Source organism: Copadichromis virginalis, linkage group LG17 (genome assembly GCF_057382275.1).
Source record: "Copadichromis virginalis isolate Kocher_CV1m ecotype Utaka linkage group LG17, C_Virginalis_male_GT1.1, whole genome shotgun sequence".
In the NCBI taxonomy this organism is placed as follows: Eukaryota; Metazoa; Chordata; class Actinopteri; order Cichliformes; family Cichlidae; genus Copadichromis; species Copadichromis virginalis.
Window position 1 is genome coordinate 28,167,505 of NC_140634.1, and position 17,870 is coordinate 28,185,374.

The 17,870-nt window shown below is 41.9% G+C and overlaps 1 protein-coding gene across 1 annotated transcript in view; it reads right to left on the reverse strand.

Moving 5' to 3' along the window:
- Positions 1-17,870, reverse strand: part of snd1 (staphylococcal nuclease and tudor domain containing 1) — a 176,276-nt gene that overhangs the window by 44,934 nt on the left and 113,472 nt on the right. The window lies entirely within an intron of this gene.

Here is a 17,870-nt window from a genome sequence, read left to right on the forward strand (position 1 = left end):
ACAATGTTTCTATATTGACAAAGTCATTAGAGCTGGAGAATGACCAACAAGATGGACAGCCGCCACTAGCCTATTCAAGGTGGGGCTGTTCTTCCTCCACCTCGCCGCTTCTGTGTAAAAGGTACTGGGATGGGATTGGGAAGGGTGCTTTTTGTTGCGCCTTAAAGCTAGCAGCAGAGGCAGTCACAAAGCGGAATCATTGTCTGTGTGAAAGGGAAAGCCAGCATGGCAGGACACGCCACACTAGACACCAACACTGTTGAGTTACAATGTCATGCTGGCATGCCATCTTAGGACTGCGGCGGCATTATGCCGGCATCATTTGTGCACGAGCAAAGGCGCTGCAATGAGGGGGTCTTCGCAGCTGAAGTACAGCATGATATGGGGGCAACCGAGATGCAAGCTGCCTCGTCGCATCTGCCATAACTAAACAGAATCCTCCAAAAGAGAGAAGTGAATTTTCAAAAGTATCTAGTTTATAAGCATAAAACGTGTAGTTTTAACCCAAGTTTGTTGTTGTTGCACTTATAGAAGTAAATCAAGAGCAACAAACTCGCATGGTGGTGCAGTGGTCAGCAGTTTGCATGCTCTCCCTGTCCTTTTGTTCACTGGGTAATTAGTATAGCTGTAGTATAACTGGTGACCCTAAATCAGAGTAAATCTGCACATGAATGTGCGTGGTTGTCAGTCTCTGTGTCAGCCTTGTGAGGGACTGGCAATGTGTTCAGCTCACTGCCAGTCCCACTTTTACCTCTATGACAGAATCCTCCTCCATGACCCTGACCTGCACACGCAGTTAAGAAAGTGGATGCATGGATAATGATAATAATAATAATCATGTTTAATACAAAAGGTGAAGTGATGGTCTACTATAGTTATAACAATCTAATGCCAGTTGGAGGACTTTAAAATGATCTTGAATATGTGTCACCCCGACTTCTTTCCCAGCAGCTGTTTTTAAAAAGACGACTTTACTCACACTCTGAGAATCAATTTGCTGACAGCTGACGCAGTCATCTTGAGCTCATCATCTGTGACAGCTGTAATTCTTGGCTGTTCGACAGATTTTCTGTGGTTGGGAGATGCTATGAACTCGTTCTCATTTGTCACAAATTTCTTTCCTATGTGGCAGCGGAAACAGACTTTCAGAAAGTCCAGCAGTTTGAACTGGGCTGCCTAACACTCTTAGGGCTGATTAACTGTGAAACACCCACTTTAAACAAAAGGGAACTTTAAATACTGGGCTAGCCTCACAGCACAAGACCACAAACATTTCAGCACATTCTGCATAAAGTAGGGTAAATTTTATAGTTCTCAGGAATCTGACAACCCTCTGCTTTATCAAATGCAATCTCCAAATTAAGAAAACTCTTGTTTAATATTGATCTTATTTTAGGGCGACTCCCCCAAAACTTGTACAAAAGACTTGACTCATTTTACGATTATTCAAGGAGAGCAATTTATTTTTGGTATCACTGAAATGGTGAAAGTGCAAACTTTTTTCACTTCTCTTTTCAGAACAATGTCTAACAAGGAGATACTCGGAGCTGATCAAGGTAGAAAACAGCTCGACTGACGGGCATTCTACCAGACTCCACCACTTTGATTTACTGACTGTTTAAGAGTTCATTTGTAGTGCAATGATCATAATGTAAGGCAACACTACAAGTTCAGGGTCACTGCTGTGTCTCTGACAACTTCCAATTCAAATGGAGTAGCCTCCACATGAAAAATGTCATTATTGATCTTGACTGGACAGCTACTTGACTGACAGGTGCTGCGAAAGCTCAATTGCTCTTGAACACTAAACTAAAAAGACACTAACCCAATACATCACATGGAGCATAAAAAAAGACAGTGTTCAAGGTTAAGAGGGGTTGTTGATGGTACATTAACCTTCATGGCTCACCTTGTCTTGGTGGTCTAAGTAAGCAGGACAGGAGAATAAAAAACTGATTTAGAGGTTGAGGGACTTGCTTTGCAATATTCCTTGTCATTTCTTCCTTGCCATACTCAGACATAATACATGACTGTAGCCCTGGGAAAAATTGGTCCAGGTTAAGCTACAATGTGGTAACAACACCGTTTCTGTCACAATGGGCTAATGCAATACGACTGCTTTTGGGCCTGCAAGGCCACGTATGGTAACAAAACATGTCAGCTGCATACAGGCGTATGACAAGCTGTAAAAACTGGAGTCATACAGCACCAGTATATTAAGATTGGAGACATATCTTAATATACAATAGTATAAAAGTATAGGAGTCCAACAAAAGTATTCTGCCTTAGGATTCGACATGGCACCTCTTGCAAAGGTTGAAGAATAATCAATAAGATATGTAAATCGATCGTCTAGTTGATGCTTGCCAATAAAGAGGTCAAAATAGGTGTTGCGTGGCTTCTTGTTCTGCTGCCAGAGGTGAAACTGAAGTCTTGTTAAACTGAAGTTCCAAAATTCTTCTTGACTCGAGCTGACACTACTGGCTGCTGATTTCAACACTTGGATACACTGCCCACCAATGAAACCTAATCAATCCTAATCTGCTTTAACGGGAATATTAGGAAACCGGGGTCCACGTCGACATCCCGAGCCAAACCTCAATGAGGGCATAGAGGGAAAGGATGAGACGGATGGAGAGATGAGTCTCTCGGATGTGGTTACTTAGCAGATAAATTATGCATTAAAACTGCACAGGTGGTCTGGGACAGGGTTTTTTACGTGAAGGGAGGGAGCCGAGCAGCTGGGGAATTCATAACAGAAACGGAAGAGCAAGTGAAGGAGAGAGGGAGAGAGAAAGAGATACTCCCAAGCTTCATATCACAGCCAACAGATGTTCTCCCATCAAAGAGGCAGCAGGCAGGCGGCAAGGCTACTCAACCCCAGCTTTACACGGCTAATATGACCCCCACACATACACATACGTGTGCACGGACGTGCAAACAGCAGTCAAGGGCTTGGAGACGACCTAAGGCTATCATGGTGGCAACTTGTTACACTTTTTAAATTGACACAAATTGATCCACTTAGACGTGTGCGTGTGTGTTCGGGTGGGTGGTGGGAGTAGGTCTGTCAGACCGCTGACAAAGTACTATTAGCAACAAACACCAAGTTACACCTGACAGAGATTGGTGGTATGAGCATGTAAACTGAAGGGGGGCATGGCGTTACCATAGAAACAGAGAATGTGGGTGCATATGAAATCAAGAGCGATCTGCGTGCACGCACAAAAACTTACACCTGAGCTACCCTGCACACGGGTGCCACCCTACTCACCATGTATGAAAAGACAGACAGCTGCCAGATCAATCCAGGCGTTGTTTACAGATGACATTCACAGAAGCGTGTTCGCACACACGCACACACACACACACACACACACACACGAGACGACAACATCAACAAACCCATGGTCCCTGGAGGTAGTCCCTCTAGTATATGGAGCCTTATGTCAAGTGGGCTGTTTCTTTAACTCGAGCAGTTTCTGTGTCTTTCGGAGGCCATTAAAAGATGATCAAGCCGCACAAGATCAGAGCAAACAAAGGCATCGCTGGGGAACAGGCATGCAATTAAAGTCAACGAGCTCCAAGAACATGATACAGAAAAATCTTCAAAGGTTTAGACAAAGAGCGAGAAGGGACAGAAAAAAGGGAGTGATACAGTAATTAAGTTGTGAGAAAGACAAACACTTTGTCTCACTATTTCATGATAACTTTGATTTAAAAAAGGAAGAAGTGCTGCTGGAAAAGAGGGCCACAATTACAAATTCTGAGGTTTTGGTTCAGTAAGTTGCCTGAACCATGAATCATGCACTAATTTTGCAATTGTTTGCCAAATGAACTCTGCATCCTCCACAGCTTCCCTGTATCCTTAATGTTGGCTCTATAAAATAGTCTTGTTAATTATAATGAAAAACAAAACAAAACAAAAAAGTCCTTCAATAACAATAAGGAAATAATGAGTAATGGTATTTGTTAGTCAAAGACTGGTATTTTCAGGTTGGCAATTTGCACAAACACCACACGAGTATAACAGCATCAGGGTTACGGAGTGGGCAAGAAAGAAACAAACAAGGACAAAGTTACCACGAGGAGGACCAGATAAAAGAAACACATGAAAAAGAAACTGTTGTGAAGACAATGTAACAGTGCCAGCACTGTGCCATGTGAAGCTGCTGGTAGTGCCTTAATGAGGCACCAGCAAAATGGGCATAGTGTTGGATGTAGAGATAATCAACTTAACGATGGAAAATTAATTTTATTTTCAAATTATAACAAACCTTTACTTAATGCATCTGTTAACACTAACACTTGAGCTTATACCAAATTTATAAATTAACGTATTACCAACCAAATCGCAAAGTGTTTGCTTTCCTTTCCCTACATTGAACACGCAGTGCTATAGCTACATAATTATGAATACTTAGTAATATAAAATAATATTTTCTAATATATTATATATCTCTAATATCTCTTCTGGCCAGCCCTCCCAGGGCACACAGCTTTCACCTCTCTGTGTTGATTTCCCTAGTAACTGTCCTTGGTATGACCTTGAGGCCAAATGTGTCAAGTTTACTTTCTATAGCATTACCTGCATGGTGCTTCTGTGTGCAGGAAAAAAAAAAGGTGGGGGGTGGGGGTTGAAATTAACAGTGACTGCACATCCTTTCAGCTCATCCCCTCTCCCTGCTCTGTCTTTCAAGCCTCCTCCATAAGATGTTTATAAGCTCAACTGGATTACTGTCCGTGAGAGCATGCTCTCTGCCTGATCACTGGAAACTATAGAAAAGCTTAAAGGAACAAGAGCAAGAAGAGAATAAGGAAAGACAAGTATAGAGTGATTAAGAAAAAGGACTACTTTGGTTTTACAGTGTACAAGTATGCAATTAAAAGACAATTAATCAACTTTTTAATTAACAGGCTAGGCCGTCCTGGATTGCCAAAGTGTTGCCATGACAACTGCCTTTACACAGGGTGGCAACATCCTCCCTAGTCTGTTTTTCTCTGTAGAAGAATCCTGATCATTGTTAGTGAGAAATAAGGGAACAGGAGTAATGTAGAGTAGAGACGGAGAGGCGGCGCGGTGAGGAACAGCAATGGAAAGCAAAAAGAGAAGTAAGAACTAGACAGGAGAGAAATAAATTGAAAGGGGGAGGATATTAAGGGCATAACATTCAGATTTGAGTGAAATCAGAGGTAAAAAACGTAAATGTCTCTGAATAACTGTTCTGATGTTGTTCCCCTGAATATCTGATGTTCCATTTACAAAAGTGAGATTATGAGCACTTCTATCAGCAGCGCCATGGCAGGCATTGTCATCTGCACGTGCCAGAGCAAATCTCCAAGCTGACAAAGTGGTAAAAAAGGCATAATACACAACATTCACAGACCCCCCCCCCCCAATATCTCCTCACATTTTAAACGGGAACGCTTAGTGATTAGGAGATTGGTCAAATAGATTCTGTTGTAAATTCCTTGACTGCATTTATAGCAGTGGAGAAAAAGAACCCGAGTGGCTTGGCCTGATGGCTTGCAGAACACATCACCAGTAAAATACTAAGTGAATGAAAAAGTGGTTGCTAAACACTTTATCTTGTACTACACGACAGGGTTTTTGCCTAATATAAACAAAGCCCGTGCATAACAGCTGAAAATCTATCCTGTGCGTTGTCTGCTCTTTTGGAGAAAACTGTTCATTTGAAGAATTTGGCAGGAAAACTAAATGCTACACCTAAAGCTGACATGGCTGCAGCAAAATACAATTTTAAAACATCATGAAACATTTCTCAGTTTGTGCTCAAGCTACAGAGATCATTCCCATATTACACTTTGAATCACCTTGTTGTTGAATTGTGCTATACAAATAAACTTGCCTTGCCTTGCCTTGCCTTACAGTAATATAAAGTGTACGCTTTCTCAGCAGCTGTATGTCTGAATTCCAAGTATACTTTTGAACCATGCAAAGAGCTTCAGGGTGACCCTTACTGGCACACTGAGGAAGTAGGAAATAAACACATAGTGTGTGGAGACATATGGTGAAAAGTCAGTAAATAATTGAAAACGGGAGAGAGAGAGAAAAATGCAGTATGAAAAGAGGCTGGTACAACAGCGGGAATCAAAATGTGGGGATGACGAGAGCCTGTTTATGTAACAGTCTCTCCCTAAGGCAAGAGAGGAGAGAAGGAAAAAAACACACACACACACACACACACACACACACACACACACAAAAACAGCGGGTCCGTAAAATGCACAAAAACTCACTCCCAAAACTAGCAGAGTGCTCCCATTCTCTAGATTTAGAGGGGTTTTCCTGCAGGCTGGCAAGCAAGGATTCTGAACACAGTAGAAGTGGACAGGCCTAAATTACAAAGGAAGACTACTGAGAATTATAATAATTAAAAAGAATGTCCTGGAATGAATCAAAAATTATTTCCAACCTGGGTCTCAAAAAAAAAAAAAAAAAGGTGTCAAGTCTGTAAAATCAGGCAGCAAAGCAAGGTGGGAATAAAGTTATTTCAGGCACCTTGCACACGCTCCAATCCCACGCCTAGTTTAACTGATGAAGCATAATATGCCAGTCATGCCCCTAAGGGTCAGTCAAAGAATAACTACGTGTAAATGCATAGAAAATATGGCAACATTCATGCTCTTGACAGTCATTTGAATAATTATGGTGGTGACATGGATGGGTCTATCAAAAATGTAACACATGGGTTTAAAAAAAAAGTTGCTCACAAGTGACAGAAAAGAGGGTGCAGAGAAATAATGACTACAAAAATTTATGAAAGGCGAGAGCAACGGAACGATTATGTTAGGAGTCAATCTGAAGCCACTGATGAGAGCAAAATGCACACAATACCTGGTCTGATAACCTTAAGGTCCACAACCTTCAACTTCCCTTCCTATAATTGGTTGCACAATGACAATCAGTATTCATTCAGACAGTCTTAGAGCTGGTAGCGGCAGAAATGTAGCTCAAATTGGCCCTGTACTGATACAGCACAAGTGACAAAACATACAGGAAGTCAACATACAATGGCAGTTAGAGAAACTGTAACCTGGGAAGTGTAGGGATCCAAAATAATATTGTTAGAAATCATCACACATCAAGAAATTAAATCAATTAAAAATAATAGTAATAATGTACTTTGTTAGAGTACGGGTAAAGTAAGGGAGAAATGACAAATAAGATATCTAATTCAGAGCCTAGATTGCAAAAAGTCAAAAGGGGAAGAAGGAAGTCAAAGACAAACAGGTTGAATTAAAGATGAGAAAGATGGGGATGATAGTGTGTAGGCACTGAGGCAAGAGGAAACTACAGACTGTACTGTGAGCGGAACACGTTAGCTGCAAAGCCAGTGAGTTCTTCCAACTCCTTTGATCTCAGTTACACACCTGAAAAGTTTTCTGGTCATCTTGCACAGTACTGACTGTACTGCATTAAGCAAATGCCAAAAGAGCAGTAATTCCCAGTAAAGTAGGTGCCTGTAAGACCATATTTGGTCACAAAGACAGGCTCAGAAATTGACAGTAAAATCAGCTGTGCTGTTGTCGCTGGAAATGAATCAGTGCAACAGAAAAGGAGTAGAAGAGGGGGATAAAGTGAGAGAAATATAGAACTGGGGAGGCGGTCATGAGGCAAATGGAGAAAAAGAATAAGCAAATTCATTTAGGAACAGAATTGGCTGCTCAACCAAGGGGAGTATGCCAATGTGTAGAGGACTCCGTGTCTGTGTGCAGGTAATAAGGAGAACTGATGAGGCGTTTGCTTCCACAGCGGCTATACAGTAAGCTGCTTCTCTCCATTTGTGGCTGAAAAAAACAAAACAAAGACGGCTCTGATCCGTCTCATCCGAGAAGATGCTAAAGGAACACTTTGCATATTGGCATGACAACAGCAGCAACGCAGTAATCAAACACTGATCAGCCACAACATCGAAAATACCGACAAGCAACACGTATAACACCGATATTCTTATTACATTGCAATTTTTTGCTGCAAAACCCTAGTCCTAGCATTTGTGTGAACCTCTGACACAAAAACAGCTAAGGAAAAAGAAAGAGCTCAAGGCACTGACCCTGACCCCAAACTCCCCAGATCCCCAACTTATCAAACATCTGTGGAGTGCACTGAAACCAGCACAACTCACATACCCAGAAGGATCTGCCTCCTGCAAGACACGACAGGACGGGCAAGAACTCCTCTGGTGGAACAAGGGAAGTATTTAGGCAGGTGTTCTTGTTGTGGCTAATATGTGTAAATAGAAATGCAAATTCAGCAAGTCAGAGGTGTCAAAGGGGACAAGTACATGTCATAACCTGTTTGTGTGACAACAAGGCCAGCAGGGAAATGTCAAAAAGTCTCATCTTAATGCTTGGAAACTAATATAACTGGAACTCATTAAGTGGAACAGGATATGCAGATCCCAACCAGCGCAGGACCAGCATTTAAATGCTACCCTCAAGAAACAAATATTTAGCATTTCATTAGACAACAGAAAAAAACAAGGGAAGCAGAGAGGCAGGCGGGGGGAAACGTAAGGGAGGGGTGTTTCTCTGCCGACCCATAGTAAATAGAGTTAAGTGTGGCTGCGAGCAGGGGCCCTAAAAAATGTCAAAGTGTGTGTAAATGACTATTACTTGCATGTCTTATTTTTAGTGCGATCGTAAATAGCCCACCCTGTTTTGCTCTTTTTCCTGATTAAATAAGGACGATTAGAGAGGACACCTGAAGCGGGGCAAAAAAATGTGCAGCGTAAATCTTTCTGATTAATCTGCCTGATGACTCCCAAAAATACATAAATGTCAGTCATCTACGGAGAAAATGCCAGTGCTGCTAATGGACGTTCAAACGAATGGCATTATCAAAAAACACGATAAGAGTGGTTTGTACAAGGCACAGCAAATCCATGCTCACTTCGGTTATCATCTAACTGAATCCAGTCCTCTAAACTATTCAAAGTATTTAAAGCCTAAAGTTTCTCAAAGAAGATATTTAAAGGGTTCTATAAAAAGGCATAGTTTTACACACGGGTGGTTTGAAGTAAATGCGTAACAGTTAAGGAAACACTCATAATACTGCATTAAGCACAAAGGAAGAACCTCTGCTGCAACTGACCAATCAATGCTCTCCAGTCTAAGGTCAAATATGTCTGCGTTAAAATTCAAGGCTCATTGCTCTTATTGCATGCACTCATTCTGGTGAAGGTAGAAGGCAGTCAGCCACAAGTAGTGCTCGGCAAATCAAGTGGAAAAGTGTCTCCTTACAGTGTCCCAGGAGGGACTAACCCCCCCCCCCAAAAAAAAAGACAGCAAATAATTCAGTAGCCCAACTGAAGTCAGTGCATGTCCTTCACACTTACTTTAATCAGCAAAGATGGCGGAGTAACTGGGGCAAAGGAGAGGGGAAAAAAAGAAGGGAAGCCCCAAGATATAAGAGGCAGGGAGAGTGCAGAGAGGCAGATGGGTAGACCTTTGTGTTTTTCTATTGCGGGTGACAGAGCTGAGCATGTGTTAATCAGCCATAATGCAACGCACTGTGTCATATCATGTTATGCTCTCTGTCAGTGCATCACCTCCACTCTCCCTTTTGAGCAACCCTCTGTGATCTCATGGCCTCAAACCTTCATCCTAAGACTAGAGCGAAGTGATGGGAGGCTGGGCGCCTGAGTCATTTCTACACTGATGAAGCAGAGGGAGCCGCAAACCTGCCTGCGAGGTCCTCCGCTAGGAGGGCATAAGTATCTTGTGCATGACTGGAGAAAGAAATCGTGTGGCCAATGACACAGAGACAGACGTACATAAACAAATGTATAGGATTACATGCAAAATAATCATCACGAACGCAGTTGAAGAAAAGATGCAAACTAATGAAATCACGTGCAGGCTGCTGGAACACAGTTGCACAAATACACATAGAAAATGTTGTGCGAAACAAAAAAGGCCCACTTCCTGTTTATATGCTTCATCAAGTAGAATATTTCATATGAGGGTGTGGGCTCCTTAGGATTGGCCTGATGTCCTGGATGCATTTTTCAGATGACATTTTCAAAGACTGCGTGTTATCCTGCAACTCACGTAAATATATAATTCGCCAAGCAGAAGGTGGGACTGCTCAGATGTCACTGGGGTAGCTTCTTGCTCATTAAAAAAAACGCGAGGAAAAAAAAAAGAAGAAAAAGAAGAATGTGAGCACGGGGTGCAGCCTTTGTGTCAAATGGAGAATGAAGCAAATAAAGATGGAAAGAATGTTAGTATGTGATTTCACAAGACTGCGAGCAGAGCTGACAGAGTGCTGAATTTGCAGCTTTGAATTGGGGAAAAGGAAGATGAAGACCGGGAAAATGAGAAAGAGAGTTAGAGAGAGAGAGAGAGAAAACTGGGAGTTGGGGTGTAAATAACACACACATCACTGGGTCCACTGATCTCTTCTTCTGTCTGTCTGTCTCTGCCTCAGGGCACCGAGGGTCCAGCTTGCCGACTAAAGTGGGGGTGGTGTCTCCGGAGAGAGCGTGCATGTGTACATCTGTGCGTGCACCGTCTGTCTGCACGGGCTCAAAGTGTGTTTGACTAAGCAGGAAAGAGACGGTGAGAGTATGGTGCGTGCACGTGTGGCACCTCCCTCCATCTGCAACAAAGTTTGTGTGTATGTGTGCAGATGTGTACACAGCACACTCAATCATATTATGTAATCTCTTAGCTATACAAAAAAAAAGAAAGAAAGAAAGAAAAAAAAAGGCTCTGTCAGCTCTTTGCTTTTGTGTGGTAGGTGGTTCATTTTGTGCGTATAGTGCAGAGAGGGAGGATGAAGGCAGCCGTGCACTCACACGGGCATACACACTGGCTTACAGTAGTAAACAAACAAAAAGGAAATGGTATGCAGTCACATTCAAAACGCACATCTGCACACATTGTGCACGTATGAATGTGAAGGCACAATGCAGACAGAGACGGATGCCTGGGAATCTGTAGTAGATAATAGAATGCAAGGTTCGCTCCATCTTATCCAAAGATGGGAGGTCTCAAATGGGTCACTACTCCCATAGTAACCACCCTGCAGGGAATGATGTCCCCCCTGCTGTGATCTTACTGTCCTTTCACACATGCCACCAAAGCCTTCAACCTTCAGTTTGCTTCTATACTGCCCAATCATTTCCAGTATGTGAAATGATATAATAAGTAATTAACATAAAACACTTATTACAGTTGAGTACAGTATATAGTTAAGAATCTGCCGACAGAGGTTGTTTAAAACATGCTATAAAATTAACTTTGACTTGACTTATTACAAACACATTTTTTAGTGCTCAGTTAGATTTATGCAAACTAACACAGAGATGTCAAACTAATAGCTCGGGGTCCAGAACAAGATCACCACAGGATCCAATCTAGCCCACCTGAAATGTGAAACTTCTAAGAGTAAAGTGCAAATACTGGATTTTTCCACAGTACTCTGACCTTAAAAATGAATCACATCACAAGAGTCTAAACAGTTACTTCTATTTGAATCAGTGGTCTGAATAAACACATCACCCACACTACACCAAAGAAATTGATAACATAATACAAATAAATAAGTTTTAATTAAAAGCATTAAACATCACAAGTTTGCCTCCCCCACCACTCACTCTACATTTTTAAATTATGGCACAAATTCACAGTAATGAGCTGCCAGTACTTTTAAATGTAGTTTTACAGATTTTTTTCTTAGAGAGTGGTTAATCCCAGGAAGCAGTGATGACGGCTTCTTTGACTGATTACAGCAGGATTTCTTTGTAATGCGAAAACACTGAGATGTTTTCCCTTTCCAAAAGAAATATCTCAGCCTGTTTATCTTGAGTTTTATAAATTAGAAAATAGTTTTACTGGTCTGGTCTACTTAAGATCAAATTAGGCTGCAAGTGGACCATGAACTAAAAGGGGGTTTGACACCCCTGCTCTGAGGCCTGTTTATATGATTCCAGTTATTATCCAAGCACACACTTGGTTAGTTTTTAGTACAGATACATTGTGGTGTATAATAAACATGAACACCTTTTGTGAATGGAGCACAAAACACATCTGATTTCCTGAATGAAGACACAAAAGGTGATTTGCCCACAGTAGGCTGAGGACTGCTGCACCATGAGTCATCAAACTGTACTAACTTGGTCATTGCTACTTGCAGCTACGACACTGTGTTCCAAGCAACGGACGTGATGGTGAGGGAAGCAGGGTCCTTGGGGTATAGCAGTTATCAGACAAGGGAGCGCTGTTGTGCTGGACTTTCTAATTCTGTGGACGATATATTACCAGCACAAGCTAGACTTGCATCGATAGTTTGCCCACGGGTGAGATGATGCACTGTGACTTTTGGCACAGTTTTAGCTACTCATCTCTTAAAGAGCAAAAAAATGCAAATTGCCTGTGACATAATGGTTTCCTGGCCCTCTATCATTGCGATGTCACCACTTCCCCCCCTTTCATTTTTCCATTATTTTTTATTTTATTTTGGGGGTGATTAAAAGAGCCTCTGTACATTGCTTCATGTATCATATAAATAGAAAACAATACCCACCAGGCAACTGTATATAGATTTTAAATGATTTGTAAATCCCTGCATTCTGATTGCTTGTACGCGACATCCCATGCTCACATTCAAACAGCACTGCAGATTGAAAATGTACTGTTCGCCTCTGTGATTTACTGGTACATAACATGTCTGGGTGCTCACGCAGGTCTTTAAACACCTGCATTATGCATGAGCTGCACATTGTATACAATGCGTTCCTCAAAGTCTTTAGTATAAATCTGAGGCCTTTAAATAGAGTTTAAAAAAAAAAGCAGAAACAATAAAAAGGGGGGGGGGGGGGGGGTGTAACTGCCTCGTAACCAACACTGCCTGAGGTAAAAATGTCTCAAATTAAGATGAGGATGTTTTCTGGCATTTGCGGCTTACGACCACACAAAGTGCCTTTCATTCAAGTTCACCCATTGAAATTCTCGTAATGGACTCTTCTGAAATCGTTCCAAAAGCAGCCGAGGAAATGCAAACAAGCTGTACGCGCTCATGACCTTCACCATATCCCACAAGCTGCAAAGATATATTACACAGCGCTACATAAGTAAAGATTTTAAATTATTTCATTATCATATCGCAGTCTCGAGGCACAAAGTATACTGCACACAAAGAAGACAAGAAATCAGAGAAGAAGAAATGCAAATCCATATGGTACGGACTAAAGTCTTCAGGTATAATCTTTAATAAAACAAACCTTTGTGGGATTACAGGAGACATTTAGAAAAGAAGAAAATTCCATCCACCGAGACAACAAAGAGTATGGATTTTAACATAATTAAGAAACAGGCAAGATAGTGGACTACACTAAAAAGAAGAGACTCAAAAAAAGTGGCGAGAAAAACTTAAAACATCAGCCCGGTAAGAATGACTTCCCTGAAACACAGGTATGTCATTTCTAACCAGGCCCGAGAAGCAGTTTCCTCGGCTGCCATTCTCGTTCCCTCTCAAGTGGTCTGGACAGGTGTCGAGCCCAGTCATTAAGGAAGTATCACTTTCTGTGATTGCCCATGTCATGGTCATTGTTCCCGTCTCGACGCCACACAGCCTTCATTTGTTAAATCACAAGGCAACAATGACAGCAGTAAGCAATACATTGGAGAGATATTCGAGAGGTATGCCTGGAACGGTAATACAGTTGTGCAATCATTCCGTGTGCCTCCAAATGCCATTATATTTTAATTCTTTACACACTCTAATGCAACTTGTGAGAGGAATGTAACGGCACTAATTATTTCACATTAGCCAAAAACTCTCTTTGCAGAGACATGACAGCCAGGGACTCGGACCAAAAATGGCTCAAGTTAAGAGGAAATAATTTGCGAGAGCAGCAAAGGGATTTGGCAAAAAAAAAGACCCAAATTTGAGAAACAATTTTAGAGTCAGTCATAGAAAGAACCAAATTTATTTCACTTCAAGACTCTACAGATGACCTTACTTTAATGTTAATCCCCAGCGTTTTTCCATTATATTGCCTGGTGGCTGCCATAGGTTATTTCACTATGAGAGGCCAAGAAAATGTGAAAGGATAGAGGAAATAAAAAAAAATTCAACCCTGGAAGGATTTCAGTGGCTTCAGGGCTTAAGAAAGCACTGAGCGTGGTATTAATAGAATAGTGACTGGCATCCATGCAAACCAAACAAAGACGGCAGTATGAAATTTTATGTAGATTATTAACAGAAGACTGAGAATTATTATGGTACATAGGTGATAAAAAAATCCTTCAAACTACAGCAATTTTTTTTTTTTTTTTTAAATGCACACATTTTATCTAATTTCACTGAAGGGGAAATATACAACAACATCTAGAATTTTATGCAAACAAACGAGAGAACGCTAACCATATAAATCCTTTGAGTGAATTCAGCCGACTAGAGGTAAACTTCCTACAGCATGAACTCAGGGACGGAAGCTAATTAGCTTTGCTAAAAGCCCAATTATCTTGATTCATCCACAGTGTGTTCCTGTTTAGCCAGGTGTGTGATGTGCTGACTGCAGAGAAGACACAGCTTAGAAAGCAAGACAGGGACAGGTTTTTGCACCGTCTTTGAAAACAGGAGAAAAAAAACAACTCATAAAAAAAGCACACTGAGATGTTTGGCTTCCACTGTGAGCTACCAACTGACCTTTCAGAGTAAGCAAGAAGCAACTGAACCAAAATAAAGATCTAGAAAATTGCACTGTACCAATATAATCAGACATGCAAACAATGTTAGTCAGCCAATAGCAGCAAACTCGAGTTCTGTGATCTGCTTTGCACAGTAAAAACGGATGACCTGGGTCATGTGGTAATCTATACTTGTGAACAGGGCCTTTGGCAAAGTGACAGCTAAGTCGGCTGGACTTCCAAGTCTGGGGACCACTTGGGGTAAAAAAAGAAAAAAGAAAAGAATGCTGAAACAAGATTATGTACGTCAATCAGGCTGCTCCAAGGACACGTCACCTGGCTCACTGTCAGAATGATGCCGCTTCAAGTGCTTTTGACGGATGCTGTTGATGGACGGGTGAAGTATTAGGAACGGCAGCACCAGATCCTGGGTTTATGTTTCCAAAGGTCCCCCCCCCCCCTCGAAAAGGGTACAACTGCTGCAGGTCCTGATTCATTCTGAACAGAGTCCAGGCCAAGGAACTGTCCCGCATGATCCAAAAACTGTAAAGCATCTAAAGATGCCAGGGGCATGACTGGAATTTGATTATTAGTTGAAGGACAGAGACGAGAAAAATAAAGCAGAAGGAAGGGTAAGGATGTGAGAAAACAGAAGAGATTAAAAGAAGGAGAGTGGTCTGTGAAGAGGGCCAAGTAGGACTGAAGGAAAGGGGCGGGTAGTGATGAAAGGAGAAGATTCCTATGACATGAAATATCTTTAACAGGGTTTGTCATATCCTCTTTTGCCCTTTTTTCCATGCCTTTTCTTTTCCATCTTCTTTTACCCACTCTGAGAGCCATCGGAGTGTATGAATCTCCTTCAAGGTTGGGTAATTATAGCAGCAAAGAAAAAGGGGGGGGGGGGGAAACGCTTGCCCAACAGAAAGCACACTTCTGTTTTGTGAGCACCGATTGTTGATTCATCTTTTCATAATGAGGCCACTCCAATTACGAACATGTTTCTGTCCTCGTCCAATTTATAGCTACTTGGTTGCCTTTTTTTTCCTTTTTTTTTTTTTTAAGTAAAGGTAGGCCTTAATAGAATATTCACAAATAAATACACACACAAAAAATAACACTGCACATCTGCGAAGAGCTCTGACTAGCAGAGCACAGCCAAGAGCTTCTGGGAGTCTAAATTGATTTCCCCTCTCGTGAACCCATCTCTTAATTTCTAAGTATTTTATTTCATTTTTCTGTTTCTGAAATCGGAAAGTCCCGAGGCACAACTACATATCGACGAGCCAGCTCCCACACCTGTTCAGTCTTTAGGGAACTTCAATGAAAGCTACAGCCAACATTTCCCCTGTCAAAGACTCTGCTGTTACCAATCCACCGAGCCAAACTACCATTTTGTACAATTCATTTCTCTGAGCTGCAGAAAGATAGTCGTGGAACATAATATGACTAGCTGCAAAGAGATCTGTCTTATTACAAAGACAAAATGCACCCTCTTTGCAATGAGTCTTGTTTACACAGATGACTGCTGAGCGAGAGTTTGTTTTTATAACCAAAGGAGATTTTGAATATACACCAGACTACTTTGTTAAACCACGGAGGAGATTTAAGGAGGGGGCGTGACCATGGCTTGGCAGCGATCAAATCATTGTTAAAACACCACAAGATAAGTTTATACTGTGTCCCTGGGTCGGTCTTTTTCACTGAGTTATAGGAATGTTAGTGCTGATAGCGTGATGATCATTCTTACAGGGGGACACACTTTAGAGATTTATGTAAACAATAGTCGAGGCACAGATAAATGTAATGGGGAAACAGGCTTTGGAGCAATTCCAGGTCTACAACTTAAACCTTCTGCATGTTGTGTGAGATGGATTTGCTCCCAGGACTGCTCCAGATATTGTTCCAAGAGATGCTGATGTGCAAGATCAAAATGCGCTGAGCTCTGAGAAAAGGAGTCTTCTCCAAACCCTTTGGAAGGCTTCATTTAGAAGACAATCACTTTGTCCCATTGGCCTCATTGTAGCAAAATCTCATATTCGCTTAAGTCACTCGAACTAAGCAGTTTTGGTTCAGGATGCTACTGCAGCAAGCCTGAGTCCCTCCCCCTCGATGTCCTGCTGGACCACCGACGCTTTTCTTAATGAGTGTGTGCATGCATACACGCACACATGGGACCCTCTTCATTATGACAACCTTGTTTTCTCAGAGAGACGCCTGACGCAGCAGTACCAATGATGTCTTCCATATCTACTGCCGCAGGGACAATAAAGAGAGGGCAATGAGAAAAGAGGAAAAGAGGGAGGGCGATGGGAAGGGATACAAGCTACCATACTGAGCCTCAGCCTACACACAAAGACCAACCACCTTAACTTCAAAAGAGAAAGAAAGGCGGGGAAAAAAATGCATGCTCTTAGCTTTTTTTTCCCTCAAGATGGTCTCTATGGGTTAATTAGAACACAAGTCCCACCTTATCTGCCTTCAAGTTGCATAGTATGCATTCACACACAAATACAACTGCCCCGTGCCCTGCTAACACAACACACTTTCCACTACACACATGCACAAACAAATCAGGCTGAGGTTGATTTGTCCACCGGTGCCTTTGGCAAACTAACATCAAACATAATCACCGTCTGTCTGGTCAATTCAGGCCCCATTCTGTTGCCTTTCCTCACGGCCCTGTCCGCGCTCAGGTTAGCTCAAGTCAAAACCTTGTGGTGAAAGTCAATCTGTCTCAACACTGCAAGGGGGTTTGGAAACCGGTAGTGAAATTGTTATCGGAGGTGTCAGGAATGCGCCTTCATGCTGCAGTTAGATTTAACATGGCAGCGTCTGTGTGCTCACATCACTGGCAAGATGTTTTTCCTTTTTTTTGCCTCTTTTTTTTTTTAAATGTCAGACAAAAGGTTCACCTGCGCACCACTCTATTCAGAGTTGTGAGAAATGGAAGACCTAGACAGAGAGTAATTGGAAGAAAAAGAGGAGAGCTGAGAGCAGGGAAGACACAAGAGTAGGAACACACTCACTGTGAACATGATAGATTCAGAGGAGGGGAAAAAGAACGCAACCCCTTCTTGGCTCCGGCACTACATCACATTTATATGGGGAGAAGATGCATTTGTGTCTCCTCAAGGACCCAAATGGGTGGACGCAAGTGGAAGAGCGAGAGGAGGAGAGGCATGAGCAAAAGAAATAAGTTACACAGA